The sequence below is a fragment of the Misgurnus anguillicaudatus genome, chromosome 8 (genome assembly GCF_027580225.2).
Source record: "Misgurnus anguillicaudatus chromosome 8, ASM2758022v2, whole genome shotgun sequence".
Classification (NCBI taxonomy): Eukaryota; Metazoa; Chordata; class Actinopteri; order Cypriniformes; family Cobitidae; genus Misgurnus; species Misgurnus anguillicaudatus.
In genome coordinates this window covers 7011624-7035328 of record NC_073344.2, presented here as the reverse complement: position 1 = coordinate 7035328, position 23705 = coordinate 7011624, and the positions used below count along the sequence as shown (strand labels likewise).

General features: G+C 37.7%; 1 protein-coding gene across 2 annotated transcripts in view; it reads left to right on the top strand.

Annotated features, from left to right (window-relative positions):
- pde4ba (phosphodiesterase 4B, cAMP-specific a) overlaps nucleotides 1-23705 on the top strand; it is a 204887-nt gene that overhangs the window by 15846 nt on the left and 165336 nt on the right. The window lies entirely within an intron of this gene.

Here is a 23705-nt window from a genome sequence, read left to right as displayed (position 1 = left end):
ATGCGAGGACAGTATAGATGGGCGGGTGCTTGGAGCATGCAGTTAAATGAATTGATGACGGAAAATTACACAAAGCATTTTCGGCAAACACCTTGTATTTACAGTGTAATTACTTGTAAAGCATGGATTCAAGGACCTTGCTGGTGGTTGCAAATAGGAGGAGCAGCTGGCTCAATGGTAATGATCTCAGAATATCTGTTGCGAAACAAGCATTGCTCCAGGGACCCGCTGTTTGCAGAGAGATCCTCTGCTTTTACGTGTCTTCACATTCTCAGCGAATAATGAGAGGAGAGACTGATGGAGACAGGGAGAGTGGGAGGATAAGAGAGGGAAATTGCGCTGGGAACAATGGAAGCAAGGGATGACACAAAATGGTGAGAAAGGCAGTTACTTTTTTGCCAAGAAGTACTGTAAGACAGCATCTTTCCGACGTTGAGAGATTGGGAGAAAGGAAGAAGAAGGAAATCACTGACACAAAGGTTTCCACAGGGGTGTTATAGACCTAGAAATCACCTCATATGGGATTTCTTCTGGCTATTTTGTTCCCATTACACACAGGAGCTTCTTCAGAGCACCCTGCCTTTGGCCACGCTGTCTTTATTTCAATTCTGAGATAGCAACCTACAAGATTTGATAGACTGATCCTTATAAGCCAGAAGGCTTGTAAATGAAACATTTAATTAATTAATCATTAAAATAACAATAAAATATGCAATTTATGCACCCTGAACCATGTACATAAAAATACGGTAGGGAATTTACTACCAATTTAAGCTTGAAGGAAAATCTCAGTCTGAAACATAAATTAATTATGCTGGGGGGTATATGTTCTTTTTTTAGGAAATCCCAGTAAGCAAGCTTGCGTTTGCATACTAGTGTTGCCAGATCTTGCACCTTTTTACTTTAAAGGTCACGTTCTTTCTGATTCCATTTTTTAAACCGTAGTTAGTGTGTAATGTTGCTATAATAGCATAAATAATACCTGTAAAATGATACATTTCAAAGTTCACTGCCAGGCGATATATGTTCTTTAACAGAATTCACCTTTCATAGCGAATGCCGGTTTAGACTGCAGCCCTCTATTTCCTGCTTTAATGATGTCAGTAGAACAGTTTTTTGACTAAACTCCGCCCACAGGAATACAGTCACCAGCTAAGCTAACGGCAAGCTAAGCTGCTGGCGAATAATGACACACTAAACAAACTACACAATCAGAACTTGATATGTATTTCTGAAGGAGGGACTTCATAGAGCAAGGAAGACATCAGCCCGTTTTGAGAACAGGGAAAACAGGTATACAGATCAGTGTTAATTTTTGGCAGCAAATTCTGATTTAGTCTTAGTCTTGGTCTTTTGAATAACACACCATTTAGTTTTACTCTTATTTTAGTCATCTGACATTTTTTAGTCTTAGTCTAGTTTTAGTCGACTAAATATTATTAGAGTTTTAGTCTAGTCTTAAAGGCAGAGTGTACAATGTTTGAAAGCCAATATTGATATTTGAAATCACCTAAACAAACACGCCCCTACCCCAATAGAATTTGGACCTTCTTTTAAAAGACCCGCCCCACACATACGCAACCCGGCAAGGATGTCGGTTAGTAGACACACTCCTTACTGCTGATTGGCTACAAGTGTGTTTTGGTAGTCGGCCCGTGTCCTTTTCCAAAGCGTTTTTCAAACATTGTGCACTCCGCCTTTAAGTTTTTTAGTCATTGGAAGTATCCTCAGTCTGTTATGGAATGGTAAGGTTTGAATATGCAATACAGACACAGATTTAATGGTTGTTATAGAAAACATGTATTTTGTTTTATTCTTAATGTCAAAAACACTGACCTTGGCTTTTTCACAAAAGATAATCTCACATAAAATAAGCATAAGACCCGCTATACCTAAAAAATATACATGGTCCCTGAAAAATATATGCATTCTCCCTAAATGACATGCACACACAGACAGACCCGCAAGCACTTTGTCGAGTCATGTAACAGCACAACATCTATAATAGTAACGTTACACATTTCATTCAATTTGAGGACACTGAATATTTATACTCAGTATTAATTCAGACAATCCAGTGCAATCAATACAGTTCCGATGTGTATTCCTTCAGTTTCTATGTAATTCCAAGTTTAGCGAAAAAACGGTGGTTTATGTGATAAAATAACATTAGCGTGTTTGCTTACCTTCGCATGTATTTCTGAATGAGTCGTCTTTACAGGCAGTCTTGTTGTCATATGTAAAGTGTGACCAGATTAGAAGTTAGCTCTGACAATTTTTTTGTCAATGAGACATGTCTTCGGACCGTGTTGCTAACGAGCGAAGTCAACTGACATCAACCAAAGCTAGATAACTAAGACTAAATATAATTTAAACAACCTGTTGTGAAAACAAACTTTGCCGCAGGTTTTTAAAATGCCTCTGCTGCCTGCATGGATCAACCTACCCTCAAAGATTCGCTCTGATTGGATTTCTTCACAACTTGTCCCACAAAATGAGTAGCTCTGATTGGATCTCTTCTCCATTCATCCCTCCCTAACATTTTCGGCTTATTTTAATTAATTGACTAAAGTGTCAGTTATATTTCGTTAAAGTCTTCGTCATCATATCTGACTTTTTTTTTATTTAGTTTTCATCCGTGAAAAAGGTTCATTGACGAATACTTTTCATCATCGTCTTCGTCAACGAAATTAACACTGATACAGATAAGTGAATTGTGTGAAAAATACCACGTTTTTTAACACGTGAAACATGAACACATGTTATTTGCACTGTAAACACAATCAAAGCTTCAAAAACACAGAAAGGATGGGACCTTTAATAACGTCAAAAACTTGATTGCTTCATGAGCCAAGACCAAAAACGATTAAGCAACACAGCGGTATAAGCCCCGGTATAAAACGTGGACATGACAACCCTGCAAGACTTTGTCGAGCAGCCTCACAAACGCATGCAATACGCAACACCAAGATATTGGTTTAATTCAATTGCAGAACATGTTGTAATATTACTCAGTAAACCTCTCTGTTTTTTCTAGGGCATATTTTTTTTCCATATTTATAAATATAGATGTTCATTATGGTGTTGATTTACTGTCACTCATCGGCTAAGCCTTTGTATTAAATGGAAAGACATTACATTGACAATGCTGATTTGAATCTCTTTATTCCTGTAAGATATCTTTCACCTAAATTGGTATTAATTTCATTTTATTTAATAAAATGTAAAATTGAGAGAAGGCAGTTTGTCGAAATGCAGGACATTTAAACACCATGCCTCATTCACCTATAAACACATCTATGCACGTGCGCACACACGCGCACAAGCACACAAACAAACTGGCTTACATTACCAACAGGGGGACCATAACTGAATACCAAAAGGGGACTTGTGTTTCTAAAAATTCTGGAAAAAAAAATGACAGAACATTTTATTTTAAGGCCTATTTTTATAACTTCAAATGTGCATTTTTTGGGGGAACACACGCGCTCACACACAATTAAAAAGAAAATAAAAGAAATGCATTTATATGCATAAAGAAAAGTAGACATAATACTGTATATGCATTTCTCCTCTTATAATCTGTTTTTGCTGGGTGGGGCCAAGAGCTTTATGAAAGCAGCCATAATTCTTCTATTCAGCTTAGCAGCTTGGTTCCGTTTCAGCACATAAAAGCTTTGTGCTTTTAAATATGCCCTCCCTTCAGCTGCATCCGCTGTGAATTTACATAAAAATACAAAAATGAGAATGAGGCAAGATATGGAAAAAGCGAACTCTTAACCCTTCTTACTGGATTTTTCTAATTGTCTAGAATGGTGTTACTGGCACTAGAAATGGTACAGTACTAGACACTAGAAAAGTAGGATGTAATACAGATTGCGAATGTCATTGTCATATGTCGCAATCAAAACAAAATTACATAAGAATTTTTAGATTACGTTGTTTATATACATTTTTACAAGTTTGACATAATACTTTATAATAGGTGACTAAATTGTAGTAATTTGTATTACTTGTATTCCCTTTAAGACAATCACATTAGCAAATGTACTTATTTTAACTTAAGCGTAAACATAACACAATGTGCACTCCTACAGAGAACAAGTGGATTCTGAGAATGGGTGGATATTAACATACCTCGAGTAACACACGGCTCCAAGGGGTTAATAAAGGTCGTCTTGGGATAATTAATGTAATTCTTAACTTAAGAATGCAATTGTAATTTTTAAAATATTGTGTTGAGTGAAAAGCATCTTTAAAACTTTTTAAAAGCATCTTTAAATGTGAATGTGAAAACAATTCAATTCATTCCTTTCATTAACTGGCCAATGGGTTCACCAAATTAAACACGTGTATAGAATGCATATCCACAGTTTCAGCCCTATGAAGTCATTTTAAGTCCATCAGTCTTTTATTACCTGATGAAACATAACCTAAAATTACGAAGTGCTTCTTCCAAGGAGACTTTTTGTTCCTTTCATTAATGTAGGACTCATGTCTGTTCATCTTTGTATACAGCAGAAGTAAATCAGTGTTACACCAGGGGTATCATTTATAAAACTGTGCGTATGATCTTTACTAAAAGTGTATGTGGGCCAAAAATGGCACACGCCAAAAAATATTCACACTTATAAAACCGTGTGTATGCACACCTTTTACGCAATGTTCTCTTTATAAATCACAAATCACATACAAGTGTTACAAATCACCATTTTTAACCATACATATTTAATACAAAGCATCTTGTGAATGCTGATCTGCATATTAATTAGATGCATGCAATTATTCTTTCATATACTGGTATGCAACCCACCGATAAATCCATGTCACGGGCGTAATCCTCCAGCAGTCCCATCATGCAGGATTACACACGAGGGTCACTGCAGCATTTATATCTTTACAGCAGTTAGACTGATCGTGAACACCTTGCCAAAATGACAGCATGATTAGTGGTATCCTCCATCCAAGATAAAATTGAAAGATGAAAATGTAGTACAGTACTGTAGGTGAACACGTGTTTCATGCCATTATAGTTAGGACTGATAAGGGGGACATGAGAGTAATGATTGTGCGAGAGCTTAATTGCTGTATCCCACACTTCGACATTTATGATATATCCACAGTTTTTAAGAAAAATATTTAGTTATTTACACTGTTCTGCAGTTACTGGTGTGAAAAAGTGTTGGGCTCCCTCCAGATTTCTTATGTTATTGCATATTTGTCACACTTTAATGTTTCAGATCATCAAACAAATATAAATGTTAGTCAAAGATAACATTTTTGAACACAACATGCAGTTTTTAAATAAAGGTTTTTATTATTAACGTAGAGCAAAATCCAAAACTACATAGCCCTGTGTGGAAAAGTATTTGCCGCCCCCCACCCCCCATTAAAACATAACTTAACTGTGGTTTATCACACCTGAGTTCAGTTTCTCTAGCCAAACCAAGGCCTGATTACTGTTCCACCTGTTTGCAATCAAGAAATGACTAAAATAGGATCTGCCTGACAAAGTGAAGTAGACCAAAAGATCCTCAAAAACTAGCCATCATGCCGAGATCCAAAGATATTCAGAAATAAATAAAAAAGAATGTAATTAAGATCTATCAGTCTGGAAAAGATTATCCAGCCATTTCTAAAGCTTTGGGACATCAGCGAACCACAGTAAGAGTCATTATCCACAAATGGCGAAAACACGAAACAGTGGTGAACCTCCCCAGTAGTGGCCAGCCTTCCAAAATTACCCCTAGAGCAGCGACGACTCATCCAAGAGGTCACAAAAGACCCCACAACAACATCCAAAGAACTTCAGGCCTCACTTGCCTCAGTTAAGGTCTGGGTTCATGACTCAACCATAAGAAAGAGACTGGGCAAAAATGGTCAGCATGGCAGAGTTCCAAGATGAAAACCACTGCTAAGCAAAAGGAACACAAAGGCTCATCTTTGCCAGAAAACATCTTGATGATTCCCTAGACTTTTTGGAAAACACTCTGTGGACAAAAGTTTAACCTTTTGGAAGGTGTCTGTCCCATTACGTCTAGCTTAAAAGTAACACCGCATTTCAGAAAAGGAACATCATAGCAACAGTGAAATATGTTAGTTGTAGTGTGATGGTCTGGGGCTGTTTTGCTGCTTCAGGACCTGGAAGACTTGCTGTGATAAATGCAACCATGAATGCTGTCTACCAAAAAATCCTAAAGGAGAATGTCCAACCATCTGTTCGTGACCTCAAGCTGAAGCGAATCTGCAGCAGGACAATCCAAAACACACCAGCAAGTCCACCTCTGAATGGCTGAATAAAAACAAAATAAAGACTTTAGAGTGGCCTAGTCAAAGTCCTGAACTCAATCCTAAGGCGGTTTAGCTAGAAAACCCTCCAATGTGGCTGAATTTAAACAATTCTGCAAAGATGAATGGGCCAAAATTCCTTCACAGTGCTGTAGCAGACTCATTGCAAGTTATCGCAAACACTTGATTGCAGTTGTTGCTGTTAAGGGTGGCCCAACCAGATATTAGGTTTACGGGGCAAATATTTGTTTTACACAGGGCCATATTGTTTTGGAATTTTGTTTCCCTTAATAATTAAAACCTACTTTAAATTTGTTTGGTGATCTGAAACATTAAAGTGTAAAGACAAACATGCAAAAACATAAGAAATCTGGAGGGGGGCCAACACTTTTCACACCACGGTATCTAGTGGTAGGGTATTTGATTCTATCCTGTATTGCATGCAGTCAGGCCTTCTCCTCCTCCTGCGTCCTGAGTGGACAATGTGATGGTGAGATGATGTAGATGAAATATTTAAAATGAATTTTAATTAAAGATTTTAGTTGGATTTTACAAGAAGGTGTACAGTGGCAAGAGAAAGTATGTGAACCCCTGGGAATTTACTGGTTTTCTTCTGTGATTTGTCATAAAAAGTGATCTGCTCCTCATCTAGGTCACAACAATAGACAAATGTACAATAGACACAATGTACATAAGCTGCCCTACTGAAAAATCCAGCTAAAACCAGCATAAGCTGGTAGCTGGTTTTAGCTGGCTTTAGCTGGTTTAAGGTGGTTTACGCTGGTCCTCCCAGCCTGACAAAGCTGGCCATGCTGGTGGGCCAGCTGGTATTCCAGCATGACCAGCTAAGTCCAGCTAGACCAGCTTAAAATGTGACCAAAACACAGCTAGACCAGCCTGCTACACCAGCAAAACCAGCTTCCAACACCAGCAAAACCAGCTAAAACCAAGCTGGGGACCAGCTAAAACCAGCTCACCAGCTTATGCTGGTCTTAGCTGGATTTTTCAGTAGGGTGACAACACACAAATAATTCTAGTTTCTTGTGTCTTTTTTAAAAACACCCATTAAACATTCACAGTGCTGGAGGAAAATGTAAATGATCCCTTTGATTTAATAGCTTGTTGAACCTCCTTTGGCAGCAATCATTTCAAGCAAGCGCTTTCAGTAGTTCTGAATCAGACCTGCACATCATTCAGAAGGAATTTTTACCCATTCCCCTTTAGAAAACCGCTTCAACTCAGACACATTTGTTTGGGGTTTGACTTGGCCACTCCAAATGGTGCATTTTTTTCTTAAGCCAGTCTGTGGTGGAATTACTTTGATGCTTAAGGTCATTGTCCTGCTGCATCAACCAACTTCCAATGAGCTTCAACTGGTGGACATCCACCCTGACATTATCATTTAGGAAGCTTTTTTTAAACTTGGAAATTGTTTTTCCTCTTGATGATGGCAAGTTGTTCAGGCCCTAAGGCAACAAAGCATGCCCAAATCAAGATGTTTCCTCCACCATACTTCACTGCTGGGGCAATGCTTACTGTTGGTAAGCTGTGCCCTTTTTACGCCATAGTATTTTTCCCCAGCAATTCAACTTTTGTTTCATCAGTCCATAAAATATTTTCCCAGTAGCACTGGAGTTTGCCAAGGTGCTCTTTTCCAAACTTCAGTCTCACAACAATGTTTTTCGGTGTAGCAGCGGCTTTCTCTGTGTTGTTCTGCCATAGACCCTGTGCCTCTTCAAATACTTAAGTACTGTATGGTAGACTCATGAACAGAGATGTGTGCCATGTCAAATGATGTCTTCAAGCCTTTAGCTTTTAGGTTCTTCTTTACTTCATTGAGTATTCTGTGTTGTGCCTTAGGTGTCATCTTGGCTGTGCTCTCACTTCTAGGAAGGGTAGGTACAGTATTAAACTGTCTACATTTATAGACAATTTGTCTAACTTTCGACTGATGGATGTCTAAACATATTGAGATTGTTTGTATCCCTTTTCAGCCTTATGGAGTGCAACAACTCTTGATCGGATATGTTTAGAGAGGGATGGTTCATAAGAGCTGATGCTTCTTAAGGACAGCAATCTTAAAATGTTAAATTAGTCTATGGGTTCACTTACATTTTCCTCCAGCACTGTGAATGTTTAATGGGTGTTTTCAAAAAAGACACAAGAAACTAGAATTATTTGTGTGTTGTTTTTGTCTATTTTTGTCTAATTTTATGGCAAATCACTGTAGAAAACCAGTTTATTCCTAGGGATTCTAATACCGTTTCTTGCCACTGTATATGAAACAATCATCTCCAGCACAAGAGCAAATAACACTGCTGGATTTGATCTTCACATGGATGTAACATATGATATGAAGTGATATTAAATGTGTGTGAGCTGTGAGGCATAGTTGTTTTTCTCCCATTTACTTTCTACCATCTGACTTTAATTCAAAACCTTACCATCTGCGTTGCCAATTCCTCTTGTCTCCAGAATGTGCGTACACATGGCTCAGAGTTTACTTACAGGTGCGCACAATCTCTGTCAGGTTTGTTTTTCATTGATCACAGCCTTTGAGTTGGAAGTGGCATATGCACATTTCCAGCCCCCTTTACAATCTCCTGTCAGAAGATAGTAAGATAATATTGTCTTTTCAGCAGGGTGCTTGTGTGGTACGACCTCAAGTCATTTAATGTGCCAATTAAAATGAGGAAATTCAGGTAGCAGTGTTCATGCTTTTTAAAAAGAAGGAGAAAGTAAAGTTTATACTTTGTCTCCAGAGACATCAGTTAGACAGAAAAGAGCCATGCTGGCATCCAGTGATGCTGTTAACCGTCAATGGGCCAGTGCTGGTGTCCTCAGCATCAGCATATTCATGCTGTGATATCTTCTTTCTGTGGCTTGCCTGATATTATGTTCAACAATTGACTTTTAAGACATTTAAGACACTTTACAATTACTGGTGGCTATATTGTCAGCCACGCTGGGGCTTAACACATTTTTTTTTGGGGGGGATGCAAACAACTTTTACTGTAGTAATGCAAGACTGTTATCAGGTGTCGATGTGTCATTACTGCTTAATTAAAATGATGAAAATGTTTCTGTTACTGTTACTGGACACCACTTTTTTTTGAAAATATGGTCATTTAACAGCTCCCCGAGAGTTGAACATTTGATTCTTACCATTTTGGAATCCATTCAGCCGATCTCCAGGTCTGGCACTACCACTTTTAGCATAGCTTAGCAATCCATTGAATCTGATTAGATCATTTAGCACTGCGCTCAAAAATAATCAAAGTGTTTCAATATTTTTCCTATTTAAAACTTGATTTTTCTGTAGTTACATTGTGTACTAAGACTGGTGGAAAATTAAAGCAACACTATGTAGTTTTTTTACCTTTAAATAATGTCTCTAAAATTATTTCAGTGATAGAACAACTTTTAACTGGACAAATTGTACTGTTGCTGCAACCTGAGCAGCCTCCTAGCTGCTACAAGCACACTCTGAAAGTGGCGGTGGAGGGTAGGAAACACAGCCCTGCCCCTCCCCCTGCCTGCAGAAGAGGGTCTGATACCAGGCACTGTTGCGCTTTTCAACCACATGGGGGAGCTGTAAGTCATTTTTACATGGAAACTACATAGTGTTGCTTTAAATGTTGTGATTTTCTAGGCAGAATGGCTAGACAATATGCTCTGATTCTGGCATAATATTCAAGGACTTTGCTGCCGTAACATGGCTGCAGGAGGCGCAATGATATTACGCAGTGCCCGAAAATAGTCTAAGATACTAAGGGGCTTCCGTCTGTCTTAGTACATGATGTAACTACAGAAGAAGTAAGTTTTAAATAGGAAAAATATTGAAACTTTGGTATTTTTGAGCGCGATACTAATGGTCTAATCAGATTCAATGGATTATGCTAAGCTATGCTAAAAGTGGTACTGCCAGACCCGGAGATCGGCTGAATGAATTCAAAAGCGGTAAGAATAAAATGTTTAACTCTAGGGGAGCTAAAAAATTAGCATATTTAAAAAAAATGAAGTGTCTCTTTAAGAAATTCATACTATTACCAAAGATATTTCAATTAAATTAGTCGGTTTTGCAAGATTTTCTTTTTTTAAGCTTTTATGGTAGTGTTTGCAATACTGTCATTTCATATGCTTTTGCTAGATACTGTAATCCAAAGCAACTGAAAGTGCTTTTATATTTTACATTTCATCAATACCTGTACATCCATTTCCTGAGAATTGAATCCATGGCCTTGGTACTGCACTAACAATGCCCTGCCAGTTGAGCTACAGGAAAGCAATACAACACCGAGTCACTGACAGTAGTATGGTAGATTGATCTTTTGTGATCTGTTTCATGTTTAATTCAACAGAACACCCTGCATTCAGGCCTAAATAATCATACAGAGTTGTTGTAAGAGAAATGGGTTTCGTATTCTCTATCTTGTATTTTCCTATTTATTGTGAAGGACACGCTTCACAGTCTCCAATTAATAGATAATTCTGAGTTGGAATTTCTTAATTTTAAAGCAAAAGGGAGTACAGTAGAATCACATGAAGTTATGTTTGGCATGCACTGGTATTGGGTCTCAGAAAATGGAGACATACTTTGATTGCATTGCATAGATGAGAGAAGTGTTATTTAGTCATATACCACTCTTATGAGTCTTAGCTTTATTCACTCTCTTACTCATGCAGGGTTTGATTATGGAAAAACTAATTCAGTAAAGTGTTAAATACGCCCCCAACCCCCCTTCTGTTAACAGGTCTGCTCTTAACCCAGAGGCTCACAAAATCAAACATTTATGAGTTCTCCAACAGTGTCAGTAATTAACCCAATTACAGATAAGGTTAACCATCAGTCTTTACTCTATTATACGCCAAAAGCAGAGTCCACAATAATGATTTAGTGTAGAAGTGAAAAGCTTCCTAGAGCACTGTGCCAAATGCTGTGTGAAAGATTATAACCGGCATAATCACAGTAGTCAGCTAAACGTGAAAAAAAAAAACCACACCTGCATCTATTGAGAAGATTTGACACACAGGCCGTTTTGAAGTGGATAGAGAGAGAGAGCCTATGCAACTTTGAATCTTGAATGAATTCAACCATGTGTGCAGAGAAATCCATTTTATCTGTTGTAGACCTATAACTCATAGACTTGGCTCTTTTCTTGATTACGTCACCTTTTTTTAATCAATCAGCATTGCCTTGACAGAATGTTGCCGCCATATACAAAATCTCACGAATGGCAATTTTTCATGAATACAAGCAGTATCAAACAGCCCATGAACCTTTAGAAAACACTTGTCAGCCTTAGTTACAGTTGTTATATATAGGATTTAAAGCCACAATATGTAAGATTTTTGTAAAAATATCCAATAACCAGTGTGCAATGTATTTCATGGATTTGTGTACTTCCCAAGGATTTGTAAATCCAGAAAAATTCATTTACATTTATTACATTTATGCATTTGGCAGACGTTTTTATCCAAAGCATTACCAGGTATACATTTTCAGCAGTACGTGTGTTCTCTGAGATTGAACCCATAGAAACTATGGCAACACAGTGGAAAACACGCAGCTGTTGTGCCTTGCAGCTAATTCATTACGATGGCATAAAATAATGTGATAATGTGTGAACATTAAAGAGCCCCTAGTTTATTGCTAAAAAGAACGTTATTTTGTGTATTTGGTGTAATGCAATGTGCCTGCGTGGTTTTTGGTTAAAAACGTTTTCCGCATACTGTATATTATTGTTGTAATATACAAAGCTTATCGTTCGGAGAAAGCGCGGTGTGATCTGACTGGCCAACTACCCAGTGTGTTGTAATTGGCGGAATACCTCAAGCAAGTGAACGAAATGTGGCGCTCTTTACCATATTTGGATGATCAGCTCCCAACAGGAGATAATATTGTCTTTACTACCTTATCAATATGAGCCCACATCTGACCTAGAAAATGCAGATGACCAAGCTGATCAATTAACTTTGCCAGCATGGCTCGAGCAGAACATAACAGATATCTGCATTTGTGATCGTAGAAACGACAAACAACAAGCGCTACTCTTAAAACTCTCGATTGAATCATGTTTCGAATAGTCAGTAGCAAATTCTTTAATTATGAAAACATAGGCTTCTTACAGGGTGTGAATCATAAGTTGGCAGAATTATGAGAATGTTCATCGTGTCCACGTCAACTCACTGTGGAAGTTAACTGTTGCCTACAATCCTTGCGTTTATTGTAGTCCAAGAAAAGAGATTTCAGTTGGAGATGATATCTCGCGTCATTGTAGACTTTGGGATTTGTAACTTTGCATATCATTAACTCTTTCTCCCGCCAGCGTTTAAAAAAAAAATTGCCAGCCAGTGCCGAAATTTTTAAAAATTTTCACAAAAGTTTAATGCCTTTCAGAAAATGTTCTTCTTTAAATATATAAACATACAATATATCAAATAAAAGAACAGACCCTCTGCTTTAAAAAAAAGTTTTATCCTACTTTTATTTGTTCTCTTTTTATCACCTCTCATATATGGATAGGTTTCTTCAAAAATACGAGATGATTGCGTTTTTGTAAGGACTTTTGCTAGAGAACATATTCAGAGTAGGGATGCACCAAAATGAAAATTCTAGGCCGAAACCGAAAACCGAAAAAAGGGAAACCAAGGCCGAAAACCGAAACACAGAAAGAAATTATTATGCCAATTATTAGTACAAATGCATTTATGGCTATCACTGTGTACTAACTTAACTAGGGGTGTGTAGCGGATCACAAATATTACAGTTCAGATCACATTACAGTTTTTGAGGCACAGATCAGATTATTTTCGGATTAGCAAAAAGCGGGTGGGAAAAATCTAATAACAAATAGAGAAATTGCAAACATTTATAAAAAAGAACAATGTTGTACATTAATAAGGTCTGAAATTATCATTAGAAATCAAATTAAATGAATCATAACACTGTTTAATTGTATAAATTAAATATATTATTATTTTTAGAGCTATTTGTCTCTTTGTCATGGGTTGTTTGATTAACATTAATGCCACAGACTTAAGTAGGTTAATATTTAAGCACAGACTGGTTTCTGACTGTAATCTATACATACACTTAAGACATGAACAAATTTTTATTTATAAACAAGTTTTTATTAGAAAAAGAATACTGTGGAGATAATTTTGTCAATAACAGAGAGATTTTATGTTTGCTTGTTTTTTTTTAAAAACGCGTCTCTCTCGTATGTGCACTATTGAGGGCACTTAAACGCGCGCGCACACAGAGACCGAGGGTAAATCCCAAAAAACGCAACAGTCACTCCACGTATAAATGTTACGTCGTTTTTCATTGCTTTATTCGCCAAATGTATGTTAATGGATTACAGTATGAGACACATTAGCGCGACTCTCTCTAAAGTTTACAGATCAAGAGTTCTGATCTTTGAAGGGCATACTGTGATGATCACGTCTGAACCGGACACATTCAACCTCATGTGCCTCTGTGCCTAAAGGAAGCTGCTCATTTTAGCACCTTTTTGCTGTTAAATACATCCACACCGCAGACATGTTGCCGCAGACGCGTGCAAACAGCTCGACAGTGAGTGAAACCTGCTTGAGCTCGGAGGGGAAGGGTGGGTGACGACTGATAACAGCTTGACCGTGAGTGAAACCCACTCCGGATTGCCGTAAAAACTCGTTATTGGCAGGCAAGCGTTTTCTCTTATTTGACGAGTTACCTCGATTTAAAAAAGCCCCTATTTTCTGTTTCATTACCTTGTCCATCAACATAATTAACGAAATCCATACATCTCCCATCGTTTCACTCTCCTTCATAACATCATTAAGGTTTGCCTTTGTTATTGTGTCACTGTGAAACAGCAACCTCTAGTTAGGGCTGTCACTTTTTTCTTTCGAAAATCGATTGCACAATCGATCGGACCAACCAAAAAAAGTTTCGAAAACGAAAATTGGGAATCGATTTTAACCAAATATGTACGCTATTCATTTTAAGAATTAAACAATTAAAAAAAATAGATTTAACAAAAGTTACAAAAAGGCAGAAAAACCTATATGCACCTATAGCTTCACGGTTTCAATCGCTGCATCTAGTGTTTTGCAAAGAAAATGGAGGACAACGGCAATAAACCTGTGCAACACGAGAGAGTGTCGAAAGCGACCTTACAGGAGATGATGAGTTTTGAAAAGGAGCCACCATTGCCAATACCCGAGTTTCCCTGGTACATCATTACGGTCGGAGTGCATCTTCTCAACAGCTGGACAAATAGTGAATAAAAAACGCTCTGCTCTGGACCCCGAAAATGTTGATTGACTTGTTTTCCTGTCCAATAATTTGTAATTGGCCTAGCCTTTTTTTGCGCATTTCATTATGCCTGCCTAGTGCCGCCTAGCCTAAGTGTCTGTTACGTTTAATAAAAAAAAACACATATGGCCTGTTCTCAACTTAGTAGTAGTAGTAGTAGTACTTTATTGTTCAGCCAAAGTTGAAAATTGATCTTTGGTCTCGCCATACAATCACATAACAATACACAACATTCACAGTAATAAAATTGATATAAATATATACATACAATATTAAAAAACATACATTAAAATATATATTTCCTAACCCTTATTTAAAAGACTTATTGCATTTGGTACGAAGGTTTGTTTATATATTGCTTTAGTTGCTTTTGGTGTTCTGTAACGACGACGTGATGGTAATAATTCAAAAACATGATTCAAGGGGTGTGTTTTGTCCCATGTTATACTCAAAGTTTTTCTCTGGGCAGCAATTTCATAAAGCTGAGCAACTGACTTTTGCTTTAATCCTATAATTCAAGTAAGTCCATTTAAAGTTTCATTTTTGAACAGTTGTTTGAAATGGACTGAATCATTATTTAAAATTAATTTTTGAGATTTTTGTATTGCCTAAATCATAAATGCAGCCGGTTTGAAGCCTGCAGTAATGTTTTTCATATATGTTATGGCAGCAGTCCACTCTGCATATATTTTTTTCGAGAATGTTGCACTCCTGTTGCTGTTTGTTATTCTGCACGAAACTTAATTGCAATAAATAAGAAATATTGCTAACTTGTGCATTTCCAGCACTCTTTTACGTTTGTCCGTTATTTGGTGTTGAAAATGGAAACCTCTTTTTTTAGACATGAAAAAATCGATTCAATGAACACTTATGTCTTAAAAATTGAAAATGATTTTTTTCACAAAAGTGACAGCCCTACCTCTAGTAGTAAAAATCCTACATATTGTGCCTTTAAAAAAATTCACTGCAGTACATGTTATTTGTGCCTTTAAGTGGCCTGAATTTCCCCTTCCAAGAATCTAAGAAAATTGGGTCCAGGACCTTGATCGATTCCAAAGATTGTCATGTAATGTGTGACATTTACAGCTCAATTCTTACACCTCCCGAACTGCCCACGAGCAAATTGACGCCATCCCGTAAGAAGCAAACATATATTTCGAATTTTAAAATAGAATGATTAAGTCAGTAATTTTACAATAGCCGGTGAGAGATGGAGGTGAATGACCGACAGACCTATTGAAATAGGGACCGCTGTACTTTTCTCATAGAGAGCAAAGATGGAAAAATGGCTTGTGAAATTGTGGCTACAACATGACTGCCTGAATAACACGTCAATGAATATTTATCACAGACATGGCATAAAGCTGAGGAGAAATTCTCTCAGTTTTCATTGGTGAATGTAGAAAGCTACTAGTGTACTAGTGTTACTATCTCCATTTGTATACATCCTGCTGCCTCTTGCTTGATAATCTTAATAATATCTTGTAGTATGTGATACGCCATGATTTTCAAATCATGTAGTGAGCATGTTTAGGATTTAAGATCTGTCAAGATTCTCCTTATGTAGGGATGCACCGATATGGAAATTTTGGCCGATACCGATAACTGATAACTCTTTAAATTTGGGGGCCGATAAACGATATCTATAGGCCGATAAATATTCATATTATTTTCACAATGAAAAACTCGCAGACCGCGGACATCTTGTTTTTGCGCTAGACTAGCATACTCTTCTTAAGCCTGCAACACGTGTCATCTTCGTGCTATGTCACAGAAAGCACCAATCAAAACTCCACATGGCCAGCAATGAGCAAGTGAAGTGGTTCAACAGACTAAAATAATCCATAATTTATCGGCTTTCATTTATCGGCCTAATTTTGCTATCAGACCGATAACCGATAATATTAAAAATAAGCAGTTATCGGCCGATAACGATATGTTGGCCGATATATCGTGCATTCCTATCCTTATGTGCTTTAACCAAATTTTTTTAAATCCTGTAATGTGAGCCCGGCCATACTATAAAAAACTCAAATGTGAAACCAAACACAGGGCTCAAGTTTTTACTCCTGTTCCTAGAATGTGTCTGCTAGATTCTTAATAAAACAAACTTGAATTTCTTAAGGCAGTCTTCTGTAGAAGGCATAAACCTTAACCATATTATCTACTGCTAATAAATACTTAATGTCGGGTCCCCAGGTAGCTGTGTTGAACTGCTGTACGCAGAACTCCAGTTTTGAGTAATGGCAGAAGGAAAGAGATGTTTGTATTCACCCATGTCCCATCTGACAGGAGAATGCCAGTGTGACTGGTTTCTGGTGGCAAGATGATGTCAGTTGGGAGTCCATTGCACGCAATAGATCAGATTCAGCAAGCAGGAAATTTCCATGGCACCGCTGTATTCATTATTTCCTGCATTCGACTGACGTTCAAGAACTTATTTCGGCACTGTGGGGATAACTTCCGTCACCAGACCCACAGGGTGCAATAAGTCTTCTCATTATTTTTTAAATGGATCCAATGATGACACCTTAAAAATTTGATAAGCTGTATGGTTAGCTCAGGGACTACTTTAACAAACCCTTTTTTCTCATGGGCCATGGTGCCATTGTTTGTGTGTTTAATAAGCTTCAGTGCTGTTTCATTGTTATGGGTGACACACCGTAATTGATGCCTGCACTTGCTCCTGTTCAGGGATTGAATTTACTGACTGTGACTATAACCTACACCTTAAGAGATGAGCAATACACCAAATTGCACCTTACATGAAAGAAGCTAATCTAATCTAGAGGTTAAGGGATTTACATTACATAACACTGCTTACAGATGGAGAGATGATTTCAATTAACCAGTGTTTGGTAACATGTTCATACTGTACAGTACATATGAGAAGTCCAGATGAGGTGGTGTTTTTGGTGGTTGAGTTTATTGTCAATTCATGTTCATTGCACAATAAGGTGTGACCAACCACTCATTGCAGCTGTCAGATCTCTCCATCTGATTTTCGAAGTGCTCTCCGTATTATGTCATTATTAATTGTCATAATTTTTTCCCTTTTCCTCCCACCTAAAAATGCATTCTTGTCAGTTTTAACCAGTAATGATTTTATTGAATGATCTACAGTAATTTCATTATTTCTATATAATATATTTTAAAATGACATTAATTATACTAAAATAATTTTGAGTATGCTTATATTAGACATGTTTTGTTAGACCATGTTGCTTTTTTGGAGATCTGGCAATGCTGCAGTCAGCCTTTCTTAAAGGAACATTCCACTTGAAAAAAATAGGCTCATTTTCCAGCTCCTTTAGAGTTAAACATTTGAGTTTTACCGTTTTGGAATCCATTCAGCTGATCTCCGGGTCTGGCGGTACCGATTTTAGCATAGCTTAGCATAATTCATTGAATCTGATTAGACCATTAGCATAGCGCTTAAAAATGACCAAAGAGTTTCGATATTTTTCCTATTTTAAACTTGACTCTTCTGTAGTTACATAGTGTACTAACCGTAGGTTCACACCAGCCGAGACATTCACGCGGAAATTCGCATCATGGGAGGGGCTTCTGCGACTCTGCTCGCTTTCTGTAATCATGTCACTACTAGAGCAAGCTCCTGATTGGTTAAAGCAGGGGCGTTTTTCCAGCAAAGTTAAAAATGTTCAACTCGCGCATTCGCCACGGCAACACTCAATTCGCGCCATTCCCGCGAACTAGACACGCGGCTGAGGCGGAACAGCGTCTACCAAACTGCACTAAACGCCTCGTTTGCGCCGTGAGCCCTCCCGACGTGTGTCAACGCGTCTTCACATTGACTTAACATTGAAATCACTCGCGCTTGACGCCTCTACCACGGCTGGTCTGAACGCAGCATAAGACCGACGGAAAATTAAAAGTTGCGATTTTCTAGGCCAGGGATGGGCAACTTCGGTCCTGGAGGGCCGGTGTCCTGCAGAGTTTAGCTCCAACTTGCCTCAGCACACCTGCCTAAAAGTTTCTATATGCCTAGTAAGACCTTAATTGGCTGCTTCAGGTGTGTTTAATTATGGTTGGAGCTAAACTCTGAGGGCACCGGCCATCCAGGACCGAAGTTGCCCATCCCTGTTCTAGGCCAATATGGCTAGGAACTTTCACTCTCATTCCGCCGTAATAATCAAGGAACTTTGCTGCCGTACCATGGGTGCAGAAGGCGTAATGATATTATGCAGCACCGGAGAATAGTCCTCAGCTCTGCAAATATACAAACTTAGTGCCGGTCACATTGAAAGTTACCTAACTGTGGACTATTTTCAGGTGCTGCTTAATATCATTATGACTGCTGCATCTATGGTACAGAAGCAAAGTTCCTTGATTAATTAAGGCGGAATGAGCCGCATCTGCCTAGAAAATTGCAACTTTTAATTTTCCGTCGATCTTAATACACAATGTAATTACAGAAGAGTCAAGTTTTAAATAGGAAAAAATATTTAAACTCTTTGGTCATTTTTGAGCGCAATGCTAATGGTCTAATCAGATTCAATGAATTATGCTAAGCTATGCTAAAAGTGGTACGGCCAGAAGCGGAGATCGGCTGTATGGATTCCAAAACGGTAAAACTCAAATGTTTAACTTTAGGGGAGCTGGAAAATTAGCATATTTTCAAAAAAAGTGGAGTGTTCCTTTAAGGCAGAAGTATAATGTATGCGAGAGTTAATGTACAGTGAATCTCATTAGAAAAGTGCACGCATACTGTATGCGCAGGTGTAATGTATAAAAGAGTATGTAGTATGTAAGTCACAAGAGGTATTGCAATTTGTTGCAATGCGCATGCGTTAAGCGTTAGCGCACGTTTATGAGTCAAATGAACTATGCCTTGCAAGGCTATGCATTCGACTATGCAAAACAGTATATACCCAGGGCTTTAGGCTACTTTATGTAAATGTGCTATCGCCTATTATTCTTCAGAAAAACAAATCACAATTTTCCAAGAGATTTGGCACCTCACATATACGGTACTGTTTTCTATTGGTCTTATTTTAATTTAATACTGTACTATTGTCAGTGTGCTTTTATTTTTCAGAACAAAAAAAATTTTGTTTAATAAAAATGCTTTTTGTTTGTGCCGGGGTATATGAATATGGTGTGATGCATGAATAAACATTGTTGTTAGCCTGTGAGTTCATGTAGCTCAGCTGGTAGAGTCCCATGGGTCTGATTCCCTGGAAACACACATAAAATGTATACCTCTAATGCACTGTGGATAAAAGCATCGGCCAAATGCATGAATGCAATCTAAAGATCAATTCTTGGAAAATTGTATAAAACAACTTTCAGCGACTTCTGTAGTTCTTCTTCATGCTAATTTTCTGTAGCTAACTGTGTTTAACCACTAAAAAAAACTGTTTAAGAGTATATATATCTTTTTGGTGTCATATTCAGTCTGCATACAGTAATTATTTTCTGGGTGTCAGAGCTTTTTTACAGAAGAACGGCAAAACGACAGCAATGGGACCAGATTTGTGCTTTTTCCCAGAGGACCCTTTAAATTTTATAAACTATTCATGTGAATCTCTAATGAGAATAGACTCCTCAATTCATGCAGTACTGTTTTTGTAGGAAAGTTAGCAAGTTTTGGTACAAACTAAATTTCATAAGGAGACAAACTAAATATTTAAATTAAAGGAAAAGTAAACCACAAAATTAAAGCGCTGGTATTATTTAGTTACTTTCATGTTGTTTCAAACCGATATGTGCTGTTGCTTTTGATGAACACAAATGAAAAGGTATAATCACGTAGTTATTTTCCATGCTAGCACAGTTCATAGTGATCACATCTATTTAACTCCAAAAGTGCTGGTACTAGGGATGCACCGAATATTCGGACGAAAGACTTTTATCACCGAAAAAATACGGCCGAAATGTTGTGATGATAGAAACCACGACCTGCACGTGCTTGTCTGAAGCAACATGTCTGCGGTGTGGATGTATTTAATCGCAAAAAGGTGCAGCTTTCTGTACGCACAGAGGCACATGCGGTTAAATGTGTCAGATGTGATCGATCGATCGACATGATGTGTGAACTTTAGATTTGCGCTAATGTGTCTCATACTGTCCATTAAAGCAACACTAAAGAACTCTGGCTCTTTGCTCCCCCTACAGGTTAGAAGCGTAATTGTTCATTACCACTGTCGTTAATACTGCAGCATAGCTGGCTCTGATTGGATTGTAGGTCTGCCGTAAAGCAAGTTTTTGTAGTTTTCACTCGAACTACAGGACCACTACCCGACGGTTGGAAACTTTTTTAGTGCGGTTTTGGCCAATAGAGGGCTTTTGTGTGGATGAACCACTGAAACTTTTTTGGAAACGTTATTTTAAGGTAAAAAAACCTCTTTGGTGTTGCTTTAACATACATTTGGCGATGAAAAACAACGTAACGTTTTTATAAGGTGCGACTGTTTATGCTGCGCTGTTTGGGATTCACCCTCGGTCTCTGTGTGCGCACGCATTTAAAGGAACAGTATGTAGGATTGTGGCCAAAACTGGTATTGCAATCACAAAACCTGTGGCTAAAACTGGTACTGCAATCACACAACTGGTGGCCAATACACAAAATGACAACATAAATATCAGTTGAGGGCTGCAACTCCACTTTTTAAATGACAATATCCTGGCCAGATCACTGTTGTGTCAGTGATATAAGTATTTGAAATGAAAATGATTTCTTAATGTCTAGTGACATATCAGGGCCATTTTATGATTAATTGATATACATTTCTCACATACTGTTCCTTTAAGGGCACTCAGTAGTGCATACGAGAGACGCGTTTCAAAAAGCAAGCGAATATAAAATCTTTTTTGTTATTGACAGGGGCAGGGCACATACAAACAAGATTATCTTCACAGTATTCGTTTTTTAATAAAAACATTTGTTTCTATCTTAAGTGTCAGAAACCAGTCTGTGCTTATTTGGTCTTAAAGAGACAGTAACCTCAATTAACCTACGTCTGTGTCATTAATGTTAATCAAACAACCCAAGACAAAGAGAAAATCACTTCTGTAGCTCTAAAAAGAATAATAATTATATTTAATTTATTCAATAAAGACAGTGTTATGATTCATTTAATTCAATTTCTGTACCTAATGCTAATTTCAGACCTTACTTAATATGCAACTTTGTTCTTTTTTTATAAATGTTTGCAATTTCTTTATTGGTTATTAGATTTTTCCAACCCCCTTTTTGCTGATCCGAAAAATAATCCGATCCGTGCCTCAAAAACTGTAATGTGATCCGAAGCGTGAGTTTTGTGATCCGTCACACCCCTAGTAAAGTTAGTACACAGTGATGGCCATACATGCAATGGTACTAATGATTGGCATAATAATTTCTTTCGGTGTTTCGGTATTCGGCCTTGGTTTCCTCTTTTTCGCTTTTGCGGTTTCGGCCAAGAATTTTCATTTCGGTGCATCCCTAGCTGGTACGACTGATCTACAGTATAGTTCACTCCAGAATAAAGCTTAATTACCCTAATAATTGGCATAATAATTTCTTTCGATGTTTCGGTTTTCGGCCTTGGTTTCCTCTTTTTCGGTTTTTGGTTTCGGCCAAGAATTTTCATTTCAGTGCATCCCTAGCTAGTACGACTGATCTACTGTATAGTTTATTCCAGAATAAAGCTTAATTACCCTTATGTCGTTCCACGTTCCACACCCGCAAGAGCTTCATTCATCTTTGGAACACAAATGAAGATTTTTTTCGATAAAATCCTTGACATTTCTGAGTCCCTGATTGTCAAATATAAACTTTTTTTTAATGTATGATGGATTTTTGGACAGTCTGCTTTTGCAGGTGTATCCACTGGGTTAAATTATTATATAAATGATTTTCTCCAAGACAATATCTATGTTAAGGAAACTGGATGAGATTGAGTTCAAGTTTTATCACAGCAAGCAATGTTGCATTTTAAAGATGTACTGCGAGCCGTCCAGCTCAGACATCTAGGCTTAAACAAGGTTAAATTTGGGCTTTCAGTAAAAATTTCCTATAATGTATAACCACAGCCCAAAAATAAATGACATAAAATAAAATAAATACATAAATGTAAAAAAATCATTAATGTTGACTTTGCTTAAAGGATTAGTCCATTTTCTTAAAAAAAAAATCCAGATAATTTACTCACCACCATGTCATCCAAAATGTTGATGTCTTTCTTTGTTCAGTCGAGAAGAAATTATGTTTTGTTTAAGGAAAACATTCCAGGATTTTTCTCATTTTAATGAACTTTATTGGACCCCAACACTTAACAGTTTTAATCCAGTTTAAAATTGCAGTTTGAACGCAGCTTTAAAGGACTCAAAACGATCCCAAACAAGGCATAAGGGTCTTATCTAGCTAAACGATCGTCAATTTTGGCAAGAAAAAAAATGCACTTTTAAACCACAACTTCTCGTCTGTCTCCGATCCTGTGACGCGCCAGCGCGACCTCACGTAATTGCGTAATGCCGTAGAAAGGTCACGTGTTACCTATATGAAACGCACATTTGCGGACCATTTTAAACAATAAACTGACACAAAGACATTAATTAGTATCATTCGACATACATCAATGTCGGAACGGTCTTCTTTCTCCACACTGGGGCGTAGTTTCGATACGTCATCCGTGACCTCTTGACGTGATGACGTGTTACGTGAGGTCTTCTTCTCTGAGGAAGAAGTTGTGGTTTAAAAGTGCATATTTTTTATTTTTCTTGCCAAAATTGACAAACGTTTCGCTAGATAAGACTCTTATGCCTCGTTTGGGACCCCAATGTAAACGGCACTGACGTGTGTGCAGTCTGCAGCCCCACTGTGAAATTATGGCAATGCTTACTGGGACCATTCCCATGACAACCAAAGAAAGAGATTTGTTAAACATTTTTATAATTTAAAATTTGAAGACATTCACCAGTAAATTGTAAATGTTGATGAACGATTGATTTTTGCTTGCTGTGAAAATGTCTTCAGTTAGAAAAGGGAAAGTAAGTGGCTTGCAAAAAGTGAAATGTGTGCTCACATTGTAGAAAATCCTTTTTTAGGCTCACTGGAAAAAAATTGGAATTCCCACTTGTCTGTGTCTAAACTGTCACGGATCAGCAACCG